The sequence below is a fragment of the Carassius carassius genome, chromosome 18, assembly GCF_963082965.1.
Source record: "Carassius carassius chromosome 18, fCarCar2.1, whole genome shotgun sequence".
NCBI classification, from domain to species: domain Eukaryota; kingdom Metazoa; phylum Chordata; class Actinopteri; order Cypriniformes; family Cyprinidae; genus Carassius; species Carassius carassius.
The window spans coordinates 29659204-29677528 of record NC_081772.1 but is presented as its reverse complement, the minus strand read 5'-3'; the positions used below and the strand labels follow the sequence as shown (position 1 = coordinate 29677528).

The window sequence follows — 18325 nt, the reverse complement described above, 5'->3', positions numbered from 1 at the left end:
ACAGAATTATTCTTCCTCTAAAATAAAATAATGTTTTCTTTTTTTGGCTTTTACATTATGAAATAAACTAACGTTCTCTTTTACAAACACAATTTAACATGAATTCGCCCACTTTTTAAACACAACTGGGCATAGGATTCCACCTTGTTTGCAGCTTATGTTTGCCTTTCAGCCCCAGGTTCCTGAGTAACACTCTGTCACCGACGTCTAAGGACTGGAAACTAACTCTTTTGTCGTAGGACTTCTTGTTCCTTTGATGAGATCTATAAGCCATTTCTGATGCCAGCCGATAAGCTTTTTTCAAGTCCTCTTTTAACTTTGCCACATAGCGGGAATGACTGTCTACTTTCCCATCCACACCCGTTCCAAAGCACAAGTCCACCCGAAGCTTGGCTTCCCGGCCAAACATTAAGTAATAAGGTGAATATCCTGTTGAATCACATTTAGTGTTGTTGTAGGCGTGGACCAAGTGTGGTACATGTTGGCTCCACTGACGCTTCTTGTCAGGTGTTAGCGTTCCTAACATAGAAAGCAAGGTCCTGTTGAACCTTTCAGGCTGCGGATCCCCCTGCGGGTGGTAGGGAGTAGTACGCGACTTACGAATCCCCATCATCTTTAACAGATCTTGGATCAATCTACTCTCAAAATCCTGCCCCTGATCAGAATGGATCCTAGTTGGTAGCCAATAATGCACAAAGAACTTGTCAACTAAGATCGTGGCCACTGTTTGAGCTTTCTGGTTCTTAGTGGGGAAAGCTTGTGCATAGCGTGTAAAGTGATCAGTTACGACCAATACACTGCTCATTCCTTTTGAGTCTACTTCCATGGAGAGGAAATCTATACACACAAGATCCATTGGTCCCCTGCTGGTAATCTGGTGTAAGGGAGCTGTTCTTTGATTAGGGGACTTGCGTGTAATACATTCTCCACAGTTTTTAATATACTGCTCAACATCTTTGGCTATCTTTGGTCAGAAGAATCTCTGTCTCAGCAGGTCAGTTATTCTTTCGATTCCGAGATGTCCCAAATCATCATGTAGGGCCCTTAGAACAGTGTCTCGATACTTGGTCGGCAAAATGAGCTGATTGACGTTCTCCTCTGAAGGCAATTTAGACTGGCGATAGAGAAGACCAGCATTTAGAGTTAGTTTGTCTTTCTCTCCTTTCAGTTGGGAAAACTCTGGATCATTCTCAACATGTTCTGGCCATTTATGATGCTGGACAGCCTGTAGTGCAGATCCAATGACTGGATCTTCTTTTTGTGCATGTACTAGCTCATCTTTGGTTATGTGTTTCAAAGCCTCAAGCTCCATGTGCATGGGGAATGAATAGATGTTTGGAATGCATTCTGGGGGAGCTCCGAGCTGATCCACATAGCGGACTGAACCATCTGAGGAAGTAGGTAAGCTGACTCTTTGACAGATCGACTTCACCCCATCCTGTGATATGGTTTCCCAATCTAGGTGGGAATCATCATCCGGAAAATGTCGGGAAAGAAGATCGGCATCTATGTTTGTGCTTGCCTGGTCTGTACTGCACATCAAAGTCATAAGTCGATAAAGCAGCAAGCCATCTGTGTCCCACTGCATTCAGCTTAGCAGTTGAGAGCACATATGTCAAGGGATTATTGTCGGTCCGTACCGTAAACCGGGCTCCATACAGGTAATCCTGAAAACGATCCACAACAGCCCATTTGAGTGACAAAAACTCCAGCTGGTGAATTGGATAACGTTTCTCTGACTGACTCAGCTTTCTACTTGCAAAAGCCACTGGTCTCAAACCCTCTGAATGCTGCTGATAAAGAACTGCCCCAACTCCCTTTAAGCTGGCATCCACATGAAGGATGTATGGCTTCTCTGGGTCGGCAAATGGTAGCACCGGAGCATGTGTTAGACAGTAGATGATCCGATGGAAAGCATCAGTGCAGGACTGATCCCACCTTTGACCAAATGGCTCAGACTCTTTCAGATAGCTCTTGGAGGGATCTTTGTTTTGCTTTTTACTCTTTTGTGTCGGAGCATAGCCTTTGGTTAGCTCTGTTAAGGGTCTAACTATGGAAGCATAGTTGGCTATGAATCGCCTATAATACCCGCAAAACCCCAAAAAAGATCTCAGGGTCTTCAGGTCAGTCGGCTTGGGCCAGTTGGTAACTGCTTCGATCTTTGCAGGATCTGGTGAGATGCCTTCAGATGACACAATGTGCCCGAGGTACTTTACTTTTGGCTGGCAAAATTGACACTTATCCAGAGAAAGCTTCAGCCCAGCCTCTCCGAGTCTGTCGAGCACCTTAAGTAGCCTCTCCTCATGTTCTTCTAATGACTTCCCAAAGACGATAATGTCATCCAAGTTAACAAGAACCTGTAGAAGGTTCATGTCACCCACAGTCTTTTCCATTAGCCTTTGGAAAGTAGCTGGGGCTCCTGTTATTCCCTGGGGCATTCTCTCGAACTGGAAGAACCCCAGCGGGCAAATGAACGCCGTTTTTTCCTTGTCTTCTTCGGCCATAGGAATCTGGTAATATCCACTTCTCAAGTCCAACACAGAGAACCATTTGCTGCCAGACAAAGAGTCTAATGCATCATCGATGCAAGGGGTGGTGTACTGATCCGGTATTGTACGACTATTTAGTAACCTGTAGTCAATACACATACGTATGGAACCATTTTTCTTTCTGACGATGACTATTGGTGATGCGTAAGGGCTGCGAGACTCTTTGATGATGCCTGCATGCGTGAGCTCTTGAAGATGTTTCCTTACGTCATCAATGTCAGCAGGAGTCAAATGTCTGGACCGTTGCCGGAATGGTCGGGAATCAGACAGACGGATGGTGTGCTCTACCCCTTAAGCTTCTCCAACCTCCCATTCCTCCATGGAGAACACATGTGATCGTTGGGAAAGCTTCTGCCGGAGTCGCTCTTTCCATTCCTCTGTTACAGGGGAGTCTCCAAAGTTGATCAGGGTTTTGTCAAAGTCTGTTGCGGTTGTCTTTTGGAAAGAGACAGTAGTGACACTCTCAGTAAGATACATGTGCCCTATGACAGTGCCCTCTGGTATAACCGTCTCCCTAAGGGACTGATTTTGGACTAGCATCTGGAAGTTGTTAACATTTACTGCATTGCCAGGCACAACCATGGGCTGCAATAGCACACTAGCTGGAAGTGGTGCTGAAGGGGATGTGTCTACCATCAGGATCTCTTTATCAACTTTTTGCATAAACTCAACTTTACAGCTGACCTGTAAGTCTTGCCCAGGGGGAAGTGTAAGGGAACCTGGACCTTGCCATGTAACCCAACCAACATCATCATCATCGACGGTAGGTTAAACTAAAGTTGGGGGTTTAGGCATGTTTTCGCAATGAACTTTTATGCCAAGAGTTTTGGTGATGTCAAGACCCTTTTCACTGCAGCGCTTGACCAGATTTCTCACATGACAGGTATTTGTCCCTATTATGACTGGTGTCTGCTCTTCAGACCTAGGACTGGGGCAAATGAGAGCAAGAACTGTTACAACCTCACTGATTCCAGTAACATCTGAAGGGTATTTCAGATCTACCAAACTGTAGCCACGGTAAGGATAGCTGCTGTTGGATTCACTCAAACCCCAGATGGCCAGACCAGAAACAGGATGCACGGGGACATCTGCGAGGTGCTTTTTGTACCATGACTCAAAAATAATAGTGACCTGTGAGCCACTATCCATGAGAGCATTACAGGGATGTCCTTTTACTTTCAACTTTACCAAACTGGGGGGCCCGATCAAACCTTCTGGAATTACCGTTGTGACTGGCGTGTTTACAACACTTCTTTTTACATCACAGTCTACTTCAGAAGGTGTGGGGTCGGTAACAGGCTGGTTTTCTTTCACAATTTTTAGGGCTCGTATCAGCTTCCTTATGACTTTGTTTTGTTTTTCTGGGTTGTGGCACTTTGCAACAAAGTGACCATTCTCCCCACACCGGTAGCAAAACTGCTCATCGGAGGGTCTCGAGGGTCTGGTGGGGATTCGGTAACCAGCTTCCACCGCTGAGACGGAAGGGTTTCTGACAGAGGGCTCATATGTGTTCTCTTTCCTATGCAGCTTTTGCTGCAGTCTCTTGAATTGCTTCTTTAGAGCCACTAACCCGGAGTCTTGGCTTGGTTCACCTGAGAGTGAAGGGGTCACAGGCGAGGGATTGGAGAGTTCTGCTCTAGCTTCAGTAGGTTTGGGGGCCAGAGCAGCCACCATTGACTTGAGCTCTTTTACCTCAGCTTTTAAACTTTGGATCTCTGCCTGTTTAGCATCAGCTATGTGCTTTGAGCGCACTGGATTCACTGAATTGTTGAGTTTCATCCTGGATGTTTCATACTCCTCTTCATGACGAATTTCACACAGCAGTTGTAGAAAAGTTGGTGGGTTATCCTTCCTCTCCCTTAATCTTAACTGAATTAGCATCAAGTTTAGAGGCGACAGCGCCTTTCAGTAGTTGAGACAAACGGGCTTTGTCCTTGTTGCTGGGCAAAATGCCTTTTCTCTGAACAACTTTAGACAGAGACCGCTCCAGGCGTCTAAGGAAATCAGACAACTTCTCCCCTGGTTGCTGGTACATCTGTCGAAAAGCAAAATACAGATCATCTCCAGACTCAGCAGTTCCAAAGGCACTCTCCAAGGCCTCCAGATATTCAGCTGGACTTGAATCAGGATGAGAGTCTCTTACAGCCTTAACTACTTCTAGTGCTGGTCCTCTTAAACATTCCATCAGCCTGTGCCTTTTTTCTCTCTCCATGCATTCGCTCTCCTCCACCATGAGCCATGCCTGCTCAAGCCAGTGATCAAACTGCTCCTCCCCAGGTGGAGCTGGCAGAAGTCCTGAGAAAATGCGTAGACGACGGTACCCACCTTCAGCAGGAGGTTTACTGGTTTTCTCCAACAGATCTCCCACCGCCTTTAAGATGGATTCAGTAGAGTTAGTGGGTGGTTGAGGGCTAGAGAGCAGGGCCTTAAGATCATCCATAGTCTTTCCCTCAGTCTCTAACAGCACTTTCAGTTTGGTACCAAACTCTTCAGGGGCTGGGTTGCTAGCTATGGTGACCAGGGGCCAAGTTTCTCCACTCTCAGGATACATCACTTCAGGGGGAATGCTTACAGTGGTGAGGTTCTCCTTAGTTTCACAGAGAACCATCAGGCTGCTCAAAGTAGTATCAAACATCCTGCCTCTGACACGCACACGTCCCAAGCACTTAATGGTTTGAACAACTTCTTCAATATGGGCTATTTCAACATCAGGTGGGACTATCACCATCAGTCCATGAGCCTCATCCAGCCCTTCTCCTCTGCACCACCTCTTCAGCTCAGAAATGAGCTGTGCTCTGTCTGCCATTTTGCTCTGTGGTTTAACAGATTTTTTTTTTTTTTTAATTATCTGCACTGACTGTTAAAACCCCAATACTAATCACAAATCACCCCAAACCCAGTGGTGCCTCCATTTTATGTAACCATTCCTATCCTGCTCATAAGAGGATGGGCCCTAGGTTTGTTTCATATATACTCTCGTATGTGTGTGATATTCTGGATTAAATATATGGGTCACTAAAATGCCTTAAACTTAAACTTGGACTAAGACAAATACCTAAACTATGGTAAATAACTGAATAAATGGCACATTCTACTCAAACTCACAACAGAAACCTTGGTGTAAAAATAACAAGTTTTCACTTTAATTAAATAAAATAATTGTAAATAAAGACAGTATAAACTAAATGAAATGTCTGTGCCCTTAGGCTAAAATGCAAACACCAGTATACAATGACCAGTATACAGTATACAATTAAAAAAACAGTGTTTTCTTAAGGAATAAAATATTTCACACAATGTTTCACTTTTATAAAAATAATAAAAGCCGGCACCCCTTATTAGAAAAACAAACGTTGCAGGCCTGAGTCGTGGCTCGGGATCGTTGGAACCCAAAAATTACAGGTTCATTGAGTTAAAACAAAAAGAAACAGATACCTTTTCCAAGCACAATGTTCCAGTCAGTTCACCTCAGTCCAGATGAGAATGGAAGTTCACACAGGTGTCCACACCGATATCCACACGATCTCTGATGATTATCCAACGTTGCCAGAGGAACTCTGAGCATCCCTGATAGCTCAGAGCGCTATCTGGTTCACGTCCACTCGTTTCCTGGTCAGGAACTGACGAACAGCTACATGGCTAGCTGCGTTAGCTAACAGCTGCATCCACACAGTCCGATCACGTTTCTCTTAGCCTTTAGCCCGTGCTTAGCCAGCACGGAAGTCTGCATGTAATCAACAGTAATAAACTTTGTGCTGAAATTAACTGTCGCTCACAACTATCACTTGTCACTTACAAGATTATCAGGCTGACCATCAAAAGTACAAGCTATCAGAAGTTCAGCATAACAAGCTGTTCCATGCACAAACGAACTGTTTAATCCACTTTTTTCTCACATGCGTCTCTCCTTCCATCCTTATCTCTTTCTGTGTTCGTCCCCCTCCCCTCACAGACGTAAGGTCACATGACAAAACAACCTGGTTTTAACAGAATTATTCTTCCTCTAAAAGAAAATAATTTTTTTCTTTTTTTGGCTTTTACATTATGAAATAAACTAACGTTCTCTTTTACAAACACAATTTAACATGAATCCGCCCACTTTTTAAACACAATGAAAACATCAGATTTTTAACCACCTCTTAACTTTATATTCTTTTAACATGTTTTTTTAATCAGCATGAACTATTTATTTAAATGTGTTTTGACATTTCAGCTGGGTTACACCATGTAATGGGGTTTTTCAGTGCTGGGCCTGGGGACCGACAGCACTGCACAATTCGGAGGTCTGTCTTATTCTACTCACTCTGTGAGCGCGCTGTCCTAACGAGCTGACCATCAGAATCAGGTGTGCCAAACAAGGGAGGTGCACTGATACCCTGGAGCAGGAAGGAACACCGCTCCAGTACAGATTCAGAAGAAGAGATGGAACGTAGTGATAGCAAGCTGAGGCCTACAAAAAGAAGACTGACCGTCACCCAAACAGGGACTTGAATTAAGCAGACCACCTTCTGCCATGTTGTGTGTAACACTGCTGTCTGACCTACTTGCAACCTAGCAAGCCGAGATTGTAAGCTAGCCCTGGAAGCGGGTAAAACAGCAGTCCCACTGAGGAGAAATCAGGCTGCCATGTCTGATCCTATGTAATGGGGTTTTTCAGTGCTGGGTCTGGGGACCGACAGCACTGCACAATTCGGAGGTCTGTCTTATTCTACTCACTCTGTGAGCGCGCTTTCCTAACGAGCTGACCATCAGAATCAGGTGTGCCGAACAAGGGAGGTGCACTGATACCCTGTAGCAGGAAGGAACACCGCTCCAGTACAGATTCAGAAAAAGAGATGGACCGTAGTGATAGCAAGGTGACTCCGCCAAAAGCAGAGAGACCTTAGCCCAAACAGGGACTTGAACCCTGGACCCTCAGATTAAAAGTCTGATGCTCCACCGCCTGAGCTATCCGGGCTCTTGTGGTGCATCTGGCTTCTCACCTTTTATAAAGCAGCAGTTTTACAACAAGCTGCCCAGAAGAGACGATGGTGTCACGAGGATGAAAGCTAGAAGCAGTTATGGCACAGAGAGCGAAGGACCATTGAAGGCACAATTACCGTCACAGAAAGCTAAAGCAATACTGCAAAGCCCTCCCGTAGTCGGCAGGGTTCGAACCTGCGCGGGGAGACCCCAATGGATTTCAAGTCCATCGCCTTAACCTCTCGGCCACGACTACGCCTAATGTTAGAAAGCAAGCCCCCTTGTGTGGTGGCGCCCTGCACAGGCCAAGCTTCAGAAACAAAATCACGCAGAAAGATGAGGTGGTAAAATTTTTTTAACCTTCCCGTAAACTCAACGGCAAAGGGTAGCCGTGACCCGGATTCGAACTGGGGTTGCTACGGCCACAACGCAGAGTACTAACCACTATACGATCACGGCGTGCCACTGGCTCACCCAAGACAACCCCTGGAGCCCGGATACAAGAAGAAGCAGCGGCGTGTATGTCCATTGAAGAGGGACTGGACATTTCGCAAATAAGTGCGAGGACCGTGAAAAATGCATGGACGCTTTGCCTCATTGCCTTCAGCAAACAGCATAGTCGGCAGGATTCGAACCTGCGCGGGGAGACCCCAATGGATTTCTAGTCCATCGCCTTAACCACTCGACCACGACTACGGGAGCATATTTCGGCTCATTTTGTGTCCAACACTGTTGCCTGACCTACTTGCAACCAACCCAGCTCAGTCAGCAAGCGGAGATTGCAAGCTAGCCCTGCAAGCGGGTAAAACAGCGGTCCCACTGAGGAGAAATCAGGATGCCATGTCTCATCCTATGTAATGGGGTTTTTCAGTACTGGCCCTAGGGACCGACAGCACTGCACAAATGGGAGGTCTGTCTTATTCTACTCACTCAGTGAGCACTCTTTCCTAAAGGGCTGACCATCAGAATCATGTGTGCCGAACAAGGGAGATGCACTGATCCCCGGGAGAAGGAAGGAACATCACTCTAATACAGAGTCAGCAGAAGAGATGGCCCCATAGTGATAGCAAGGTGACTCCGCCAAAAGCATACTGACCTTCACCTGAACTTGAACCCTGGACCCTCAGATTAAAAGTCTGATGCTCTACCGACTGAGCTATCCGGGCTCTTGTGAATCATTGGCTTCTCACCTTTTACAAAGCAGCAGTTTTACAACAAGCTGCCCAGAAGAGACGCAGGTGTCACGAGGATGAAAGCTAGAAGCAGTTATGGCACAGAGAGCGAAGGACCATAGAAGGCACAATTACAGTCACAGAAAGCTAAAGCAATACTGCAAATCCCTCCCATAGTTGGCAGAGTTCGAACCTTCGCGGGGAGACCCCAATGGATTTCTAGTCCATCGCCTTAACCACTCGGCCACGACTACGGGAGTAGACCAATTTCTGCTCATTTTGTTTCCAACACTGCTGCCTGACCTACTTGCAACCAACCCAGCTCAGTCAGCAAGCGGAGATTGCAAGCTAGCCCTGCAAGTGGGTTAAACAGCAGTCCCACTGAGGAGAAATCAGGCTGCCATGTCTCATCCTATGTAATGGGGTTTTTCAGTACTAGCCCTGGGGACCGACAGCACTGCACAAATGGGAGGTCTGTCTTATTCTACTCACTCCGTGAGCACTCTTTCCTAAAGGGCTGACCATCAGAAACATGTGTGCCGAACAAGGGAGATGCACTGATCCCCGGGAGAAGAAAGGAACATCGCTCTAATACAGAGTCAGCAGAAGAGATGGACCCGTAGTGATAGCAAGCTGAGGCCTACAAAAAGAAGACTGACCTTCGCCCAAACAGGGACTTGAATTAACCCTTTGAAGTTGATTAACGCAGATACGCGTTTTGAGTCATTTTCTCCTGATAACCCCGAAAAGAACTTAAATTACACTTTCAGTTTTAATCGTACAGATAAGAGCAATACATCAATCGAATCTGTAAAGGGTCTACTTTTTTTTGGATACAGACATAATAACAACAAAACTTTGTGCACTTATAAAATAAAGATAACAAACAAGGTGTGCTGTCTGCAGCCTTTGTCTGCGCTGATCTTTATTTACAAACACGTCAATAAAATGAACTGTAACTCCGTGAATACTCAACGAAAATACATGAGAGAGATATCTATAGAAAGCTTGACATGTCTACTTTTAAACTAAACAAGTGCCGCCGAAAACAGATTTTCTGTGATAAAGTAATCCATATGAAAACAACGCGATGTCTGTTTTTCATGTCTCCCTTCATTATATCTAATGTGACCACGCCCCCGCGCTGAACGCGCTATTCAGATTCAAACTGAAGCGCGCGGCTTGAATACGCCCATAACAGAAGAAAAAGCAGCGAGACTGTTCTTCAAGATTTTATTTTACTGTTTGCTTCGCGATGAGAGGAATAAGACATTATTCACCCCAAAAAGATGTCATGTGGTTGAGGATTTGAGAAATGGATTTCCTCAGAAAAAAAAGAATGAAGCACTTTATTCAGCAGAGATCATAAACATGAGTAAGTCTCTTTTTATTCATTTTTTATACTTGTACTAGTTTTCACATAACGTGTAAACATTTTACTAGTTAGACTTTTTACAAATACTTTTTCCAAACTATAATTCCTGACTAAATATATAATCAAGTGAAACATTATGAAGTTTCAATAACAATATACTATGCGACCATTCAAAAGCTTGATGTAAATAATATAAATGTAACAAATAAATAACTGTAGGCTAACAAATGTAAAAAAATGCTGTTCTTTCAATTTATTCCCCCTAAAAAACCTAAAAAATATTCTCAGCTCTTTTCAACATTAATAATAATAATAATAACGATAATAATAACAACAATAAATGTTTTTTTGTAGAAAATAAGATTGTTAAAAGGATTTCTGAAGGATTGTGTGACTGGAGTATTGATGCCAAAAAATTTGTTTGAAAGTCAGCTTTGATTGTTCCTGATAAACTGTTTAACTGCTCTCCCAAGTAGATATTAAAGTATGTTGTGGGATAATTAAATATATTCTAAATAAACTACAAACATAAAATTATATACTTTTATTTTTTTCTCACATTCTTTCTTGTAACTCCTTCCTCTCAGTGGCACAGATGACTGAATGGCTCATTATGCAGCTCATTATGCGGCCCTTTGTCTTCTCAGGTGTAAATCACAATGATATTCATGATAGTTGACGCCTACTCGCATATGACTTTTACCAACAAAAAGTGTCTTAGAAAATGTAAATCAATATATTGTTTTCTGTAAGTGAGTAAACAAGATGATTTTCACATAATTTAGACAGAAAAATTCTAAGCTACAAACTACAGTTCTCAAAAATCCCGGGAACCAATGTTCTCTATGTGTTATTTTGCCTTTTTCAAGTGTTTTAACATTTTTAGTTTTTCACTAACCACGCATAATATTTTTTTTCTCAAAAACACAATCATGTACATACATGCATTTTACATATTATTATAGACCAGTTTGTGCTGATTACAGTGAGATTAGACTTTACCCATTCAGATATTGATAAGAAACTGAAAAAAGAACAAATGTCAGGGCATGACAAAACTTCTCCAGGCCCCAAAAATACCCTTAGACTCCAGAGGGTTAAGCAGACCACCTTCTGCCCTGTTGTGTGTCACATTGCTGCCTGACCTACTTGCAACCTAGCAAGCCGAGATTGTAAGCTAGCACTGGAAGCGGGTAAAACAGCAGTCCCATTGAGGAGAAATCAGGCTGCCATGTCTCATCCTATTTAATGGGGTTTTTCAGTGCTGGGCCTGGGGACCGACAGCACTGCACAATTTGGAGGTCTGTCTTATTCTACTCACTCTGTGAGCGCGCTTTCCTAACGAGCAGACCATCAGAATCAGGTGTGCCAAACAAGGGAGGTGCACTGATACCCTGGAGCAGGAAGGAACACCGCTCCAGTACAGATTCAGAAGAAGAGAGGGACCGTAGTGATAGCAAGGTGACTCCGCCAAAAGCAGACAGACCTTCACCCAAACAGGGACTTGAACCCTGGACCCTCAGATTAAAAGTCTGATGCTCTAACGATTGAGCTATCCGAGCTCTTGTGGATCACTGGCTTCTCACCTTTTATAAAGCAGCAGTTTTACAACAAGCTGCCCAGAAGAGACGCAGGTGTCACGAGGTTGAAAGCTAGAAGCAGTTATGGCACAGAGAGCGAAGGACCATAGATGGCACAATTACTGTCACAGAAAGCTAAAACAATACTGCAAATCCCTCCCGTATTCGGCAGAGTTCAAACCTGCGCAGGGAGACCCCAATGGATTTCAAGTCCATCGCCTTAACCTCTCGGCCACGACTACGCAAGCGCCTTGTCTGATGGCGCCCTGCACAGGCCAAGCTTCAGAAACAAAATCACGCAGAAAGATGAGGTGGTAAAAAATTTTCAACCTTCCTGTATACTCAACGGCAAAGGTTTGCCGTTACCCGGATTCGAACCAGGGTTGCTGCAGCCACAATGTAGAGTCCTAACCACTATACGATCACGGCGTGCCACTGGCTCACCCAAGACATCCCCTGGAGCCCGGATACAAGAAGCAGCAGCGGCGTGTTTGTCCATCGAAGAGGGACTGGACATTTCGCAAATAAGTGCGAGGACCGTGCAAAATGCATGGATGCTTTGCCTCATGGCCTTCAGCAAACAGCGTAGTCGGCAGATTCGAACCTGCGCGGGGAGACCCCAATGGATTTCAAGTCCATCGCCTTAACCACTTGGCCACAACTACGGGAGTAGACCAATTACTGCTCAGTTTGTGTCCAACACTGCTGCCTGACCTACTTGCAACCAACCCAGCTCAGTCAGCAAGTGGAGATTGCAAGCTAGCCCTGCAAGCGGGTAAAACAGCGGTCCCACTGAGGAGAAATCAGGCTGCCATGTCTCATCCTATGTAATGGGGTTTTTCAGTACTGGCCCTTGGGACCAACAGCACTGCACAATTGGGAAGTCTGTCTTATTCTACTCACTCTGTGAGCACTCTTTCCTAAAGGGCTGACCATCAGAATCAGGTTTGCCGAACAAGGGAGATGCACTGATCCCCGGGAGCAGAAAGGAACATCGCTCTAGTACAGAGTCAGCAGAAGAGATGGACCGTAGTGATAGCAAGCTGAGGCCTACAAAAAGAAGACTGACCTACGCCCAAACAGGGACTTGAATTAAGCAGACCACCTTCTGCCATGTTGTGTGTAACACTGCTGCCTGACCTACTTGCAACCTAGCAAGCCGAGATTGTAAGCTAGCCCTGGAAGCGGCTAAAACAGCGGTCCCACTGAGGAGAAATCAGGCTGCCATGTCTCATCCTATGTAATGGGGTTTTTCAGTACTGGCCTTGGGGACCGACAGCACTGCACAAATGGGAGGTCTGTCTTATTCTACTCACTCCATGAGCACTCTTTCCTAAAGGGCTGACCATCAGAAACATGTGTGCCAATCAAGGGAGATGCACTGATCCCCGGGAGAAGGAAGGAAAATCGCTCTAATACAGAGTCAGCAGAACAGATGGACCCGTAGTGATAGCAAGCTGAGGCCTCCAAAAAGTAGACTGACCTTCGCCCAAACAGGGACTTGAATTAAGCAGACCACCTTCTGCCCTGTTGTGTGTCACATTGCTGCCTGACCTACTTGCAACCTAGCAAGCCGAGATTGTAAGCTAGCCCTGGAAGTGGGTAAAACAGCAGTCCCACTGAGGAGAAATCAGACTGCCATGTCTCATCCTATGTAATGGGGTTTTTCAGTGCTGGGCCTGGGGACCGACAGCACTGCACAATTCGGAGGTCTGTCTTATTCTACTCACTCTGTGAGCGCGCTTTCCTAACGAGCTGACCATCAGATTCAGGTGTGCCAAACAAGGGAGGTGCACTGATACCCTGGAGCAGGAAGGAACACCGCTCCAGTACAGATTCAGAAGAAGAGATGGACCGTAGTGATAGCAAGGTGACTCCGCCAAAAGCAGACAGACCTTCACCCTAACAGGGACTTGAACCCTGGACCCTAAAATTAAAAGTCTGATGCTCTACCGACTGAGCTATCCAGGCTCTTGTGGAGCACTGGCTTCTCACCTTTTATAAAGCAGCAGTTTTACAACAAGCTGCCCAGAAGAGACGCAGGTGTCACAAGGATGAAAGCTAGAAATAGTTATGGCACAGAGAGCGAAGGACCATAGATGACACAATTACAGTGACAGAAAGCTAAAGCAATACTGCAAATCCTTCCAGAAATGGGAAGAGTTCGAACCTGCGCAGGGAGACCCCAATGGATTTCAAGTCCATCGCCTTAACCTCTCGGCCACGACTACGCCTAATGTTAGAAAGCAAGCCCCCTTGTCTGATGGCGCCCTGCACAGGCCAAGCTTCAGAAACAAAATCACGCAAAAAGATGAGGTGGTAAAAAATGTACAACCTTCCCGTATACTCAATGGCAAAGGGTTGCCGCGACCCGGATTCGAAAGGGGTTGCTGCAGCCACAACGCAGAGTACTAACCACTATACGATCACGGCGTGCCACTGGCTCACCCAAGACAATCCCTGGAGCCCGGATAGAAGAAGCAGCAGCGGCGTGTTTGTCCATCGAAGAGGGACTGGACATTTCGCAAATAAGTGCGAGGACCGTGAAAAATGCATGGATGCCTTGCCTCATGGCCTTCAGCAAACAGTGAAGTCGGCAGGATTCGAATCTGCGCGGGGAGACCCCAATGGATTTCTAATCCATCGCCTTAACCACTCGCCACGACTACGGCAGTAGACCAATTTCTGCTCAGTTTGTGTCCAACACTGCTGCCTGACCTACTTGCAACCAAACCAGCTCAGTCAGCAAGCAGAGATTGCAAGCTAGCCCTGCAAGCGGGTAAAACAGCGGTCCCACTGAGGAGAAATCAGCCTGCCATGTCTCATCCTATGTAATGGGGTTTTTCAGTACTGACCCCGGGGACCGACAGCACTGCACAATTGGGAAGTCTGTCTTATTCTACTCACTCTGTGAGCACACTTTCCTAAAGGGCTGACCATCAGAATCATGTGTACCGATCAAGGGAGATGTACTGACCCCCTGGAGAAGGAAGGAACATCGCTCTAATACAGAGTCAGCAGAAGAGATGGACCCGTAGTGATAGCAAGCTGAGGCCTCCAAAAAGTAGACTGACCTTTGCCCAAACAGGGACTTGAATTAAGCAGACCACCTTCTGCCCTGTTGTGTGTCACATTGCTGCCTGACCTACTTGCAACCTAGCAAGCCGAGATTGTAAGCTAGCCCTGGAAGTGGGTAAAACAGCAGTCCCACTGAGGAGAAATCAGGCTGCCATGTCTCATCCTATGTAATGGGGTTTTTCAGTGCTGGGCCTGGGGACCGACAGCACTGCACAATTCGGAGGTCTGTCTTATTCTACTCACTCTGTGAGCGCGCTTTCCTAACGAACTGACCATCAGAATCAGGTGTGCCAAACAAGGGAGGTGCACTGATACCCTGGAGCAGGAAGGAACACCGCTCCAGTACAGATTCAGAAGAAGAGATGGACCGTAGTGATAGCAAGGTGACTCCGCCAAAAGCAGACAGACCTTCACCCTAACAGGGACTTGAACCCTGGACCCTCAAATTAAAAGTCTGATGCTCTACCGACTGAGCTATCCAGGCTCTTGTGGAGCACTGGCTTCTCACCTTTTATAAAGCAGCAGTTTTACAACAAGCTGCCCAGAAGAGACGCAGGTGTCACAAGGATGAAAGCTAGAAATAGTTATGGCACAGAGAGCGAAGGACCATAGATGGCACAATTACAGTCACAGAAAGCTAAAGCAATACTGCAAATCCTTCCGGAAATGGGAAGAGTTCGAACCTGCGCAGGGAGACCCCAATGGATTTCAAGTCCATCGTCCATCGTCTTAACCTCTGGGCCACGACTACGCCTAATGTTAGAAAGCAAGCCCCCTTGTCTGATGGCGCCCTGCACAGGCCAATCTTCAGAAACAAAATCACGCAGAACGATGAGGTGGTAAAAAATGTTCAACCTTCCCGTATACTCAACAGCAGAGGGTTGCCATGACCCGGATTCGAACCGGGGTTGCTGCGGCCACAACGCAGAGTACTAACCACTATACGATCACGGCGTGCCACTGGCTCACCCAAGACAACCCCTGGAGCCCGGATAGAAGAAGCAGCAGTGGCGTGTTTGTCCATCGAAGAGGGACTGGACATTTTGCAAATAAGTGCGAGGACCGTGAAAAATGCATGGATGCTTTGCCTCATGGCCTTCAGCAAACAGCGTAGTCAGCAGGATTCGAACCTGCGCGGGGAGACCCCAATGGATTTCAAGTCTATCACCTTAACCACTCAGCCACGACTACGGGAGTAGACCAATTACTGCTCAGTTTGTGTCCAACACTGTTGCCTGACCTACTTGCAACCAACCCAGCTCAGTCAGCAAGCGGAGATTGCAAGCTAGCCCTGCAAGCGGGTAAAACACAGTCCCACTGAGGAGAAATCAGGCTGCCATGTCTCATCCTATGTAATGAGGTTTTTCAGTACTGGCCCTTGGGACCGACAGCACTGCACAATTGGGAAGTCTGTCTTATTCTACTCACTCTGTGAGCACTCTTTCCTAAAGGGCTGACCATCAGAATCAGGTTTGCCGAACAAGGGAGATGCACTGATCCCCGGGAGCAGAAAGGAACATCGCTCTAGTACAGAGTCAGCAGAAGAGATGGACCGTAGTGATAGCAAGCTGAGGCCTACAAAAAGACGACTGACCTACGCCCAAACAGGGACTTGAATTAAGCAGACCACCTTCTGCCATGTTGTGTGTAACACTGCTGCCTGACCTACTTGCAACCTAGCAAGCCGAGATTGTAAGCTACCCCTGGAAGCGGCTAAAACAGCAGTCCCACTGAGGAGAAATCAGGCTGCCATGTCTCATCCTATGTAATGGGGTTTTTCAGTACTGGCCCTGGGAACCGACAGCACTGCACAAATGGGAGGTCTGTCTTATTCTACTCACTCCGTGAGCACTCTTTCCTAAAGGGCTGACCATCAGAATCATGTGTGCCGAACAAGGGAGATGTACTGACCCCCTGGAGAAGGAAGGAACATCGCTCTAATACTGAGTCCAGAAGAGATGGACCCGTAGTGATAGCAAGCTGAGGCCTCCAAAAAGTAGACTGACCTTCGCCCAAACAGGGACTTGAATTAAGCAGACCACCTTCTGCCCTGTTGTGTGTCACATTGCTGCCTGACCTACTTGCAACCTAGCAAGCCGAGATTGTAAGCTAGCCCTGGAAGCGGGTAAAACAGCAGTCCCACTGAGGAGAAATCAGGCTGCCATGTCTCATCCTATATAATGGGGTTTTTCAGTGCTGGGCCTGGGGACCGACAGCACTGAACAATTCGGAGGTCTGTCTTATTCTACTCACTCTGTGAGCGCGCTTTCCTAACGAGCTGACCATCAGAATCAGGTGTGCCAAACAAGGGAGCTGCACTGATACCCTGGAGCAGGAAGGAACACCGCTCCAGTACAGATTCAGAAGAAGAGATGGACCGTAGTGATAACAAGGTGACTACGCCAAAAGCAGACAGACCTTCACCCTAACAGGGACTTGAACCCTGGACCCTCAAATTAAAAGTCTGATTCTCTACCGACTGAGCTATCCAGGCTCTTGTGGAGCACTGGCTTCTCACCTTTTATAAAGCAGCAGTTTTACAACAAGCTGCCCAGAAGAGATGCAGGTGTCACAAGGATGAAATCTAGAAGCAGTTATGGCACAGAGGGCGAAGGACCATAGAAGGCACAATTACCGTCACAGAAAGCTAAAGCAATACTGCAAATCCCTCCCGTAGTCGGCAGAGTTCGAACCTGCGCAGGGAGACCCCAATGGATTTCAAGTCAATCGCCTTAACCTTTTATTTATTTATTTTTTTTTTTATTGAAGAAATTAATCAATTCAAACATACATATCAATTATTCACATACAAAAGTACATAAGATTCTTTCTTTGACATAAAAAATTCCTAAAATCTTGAATTGACAGACATCTTACTTACAATTTAAAGAAAGAAGTCATTAAATAGTTTAATCTTTTAAAAATGAAAATTCAATTCCCAGCTCTTTGAAGACCATTAATACCTCCTGAGTAAAAATATTATAAAAAACATCAATCGTTTCCTCCAATTTAAAATAATAAAACAGACATCCAACATATTTTTCAACTTTTCTCCTAAACACATTCCATACATCAATTAAAGCATTGTCCTTTTTCACCACCACTCTTCTTTCCCATATCGCACTTTTCATCAGCATCACAAGTAAATTAATCAGCTTCTCATGTTTATATTTCTCATTAATGCCCAACATTAACACCTTTTCCCACTCAAAGTTTCCATTTCCCTCTCCTCTCAAAATTAAAATCATTCTTTTACATCTCTCATTAAAATCTTTCAGCTTATCACAATATAAAAACAAGTGTAAAAACCCTTCATCTGCATCTTGGCATACTTTACATATTGCACTTTCCTCCATCCCAATTTTGCTTAAAATCACATCTGTAAACACTGCTTTGTTCCTGATAAAATATTCCATATTCTCCAGTTTAGTCTGTACAATTTTCCCATTTATATTCCCCCATATTTTCTCTTCCGGTACATCATTGAACATCCGTAGCCAGTATTCATTTACAACAGGTTTCTTGAAAACCACATCTCTAAAAAAACAATAAAACATTTTCACAGTACATTCTTTAAAAGCACACAATTTTCCCCCCATATTTGCATAC

At 45.5% G+C, this 18325-nt stretch overlaps 4 non-coding genes across 4 annotated transcripts; all 4 read right to left on the bottom strand.

The window, feature by feature from the left end:
* Positions 1 to 7685: 7685 nt before the first annotated feature.
* trnas-uga (transfer RNA serine (anticodon UGA)) lies at positions 7686 to 7767 on the bottom strand. Its single transcript has one exon. It is a non-coding gene; the product is annotated as a tRNA-Ser (tRNA).
* Positions 7768 to 8125: 358 nt separating this feature from the next.
* On the bottom strand, positions 8126 to 8207 carry trnas-aga (transfer RNA serine (anticodon AGA)). Its single transcript has one exon. It is a non-coding gene; the product is annotated as a tRNA-Ser (tRNA).
* Positions 8208 to 15598: 7391 nt separating this feature from the next.
* Positions 15599 to 15670, bottom strand: trnah-gug (transfer RNA histidin (anticodon GUG)). Its single transcript has one exon. It is a non-coding gene; the product is annotated as a tRNA-His (tRNA).
* Positions 15671 to 15825: 155 nt separating this feature from the next.
* Positions 15826 to 15907, bottom strand: trnas-uga (transfer RNA serine (anticodon UGA)). Its single transcript has one exon. It is a non-coding gene; the product is annotated as a tRNA-Ser (tRNA).
* Positions 15908 to 18325: the final 2418 nt, after the last annotated feature.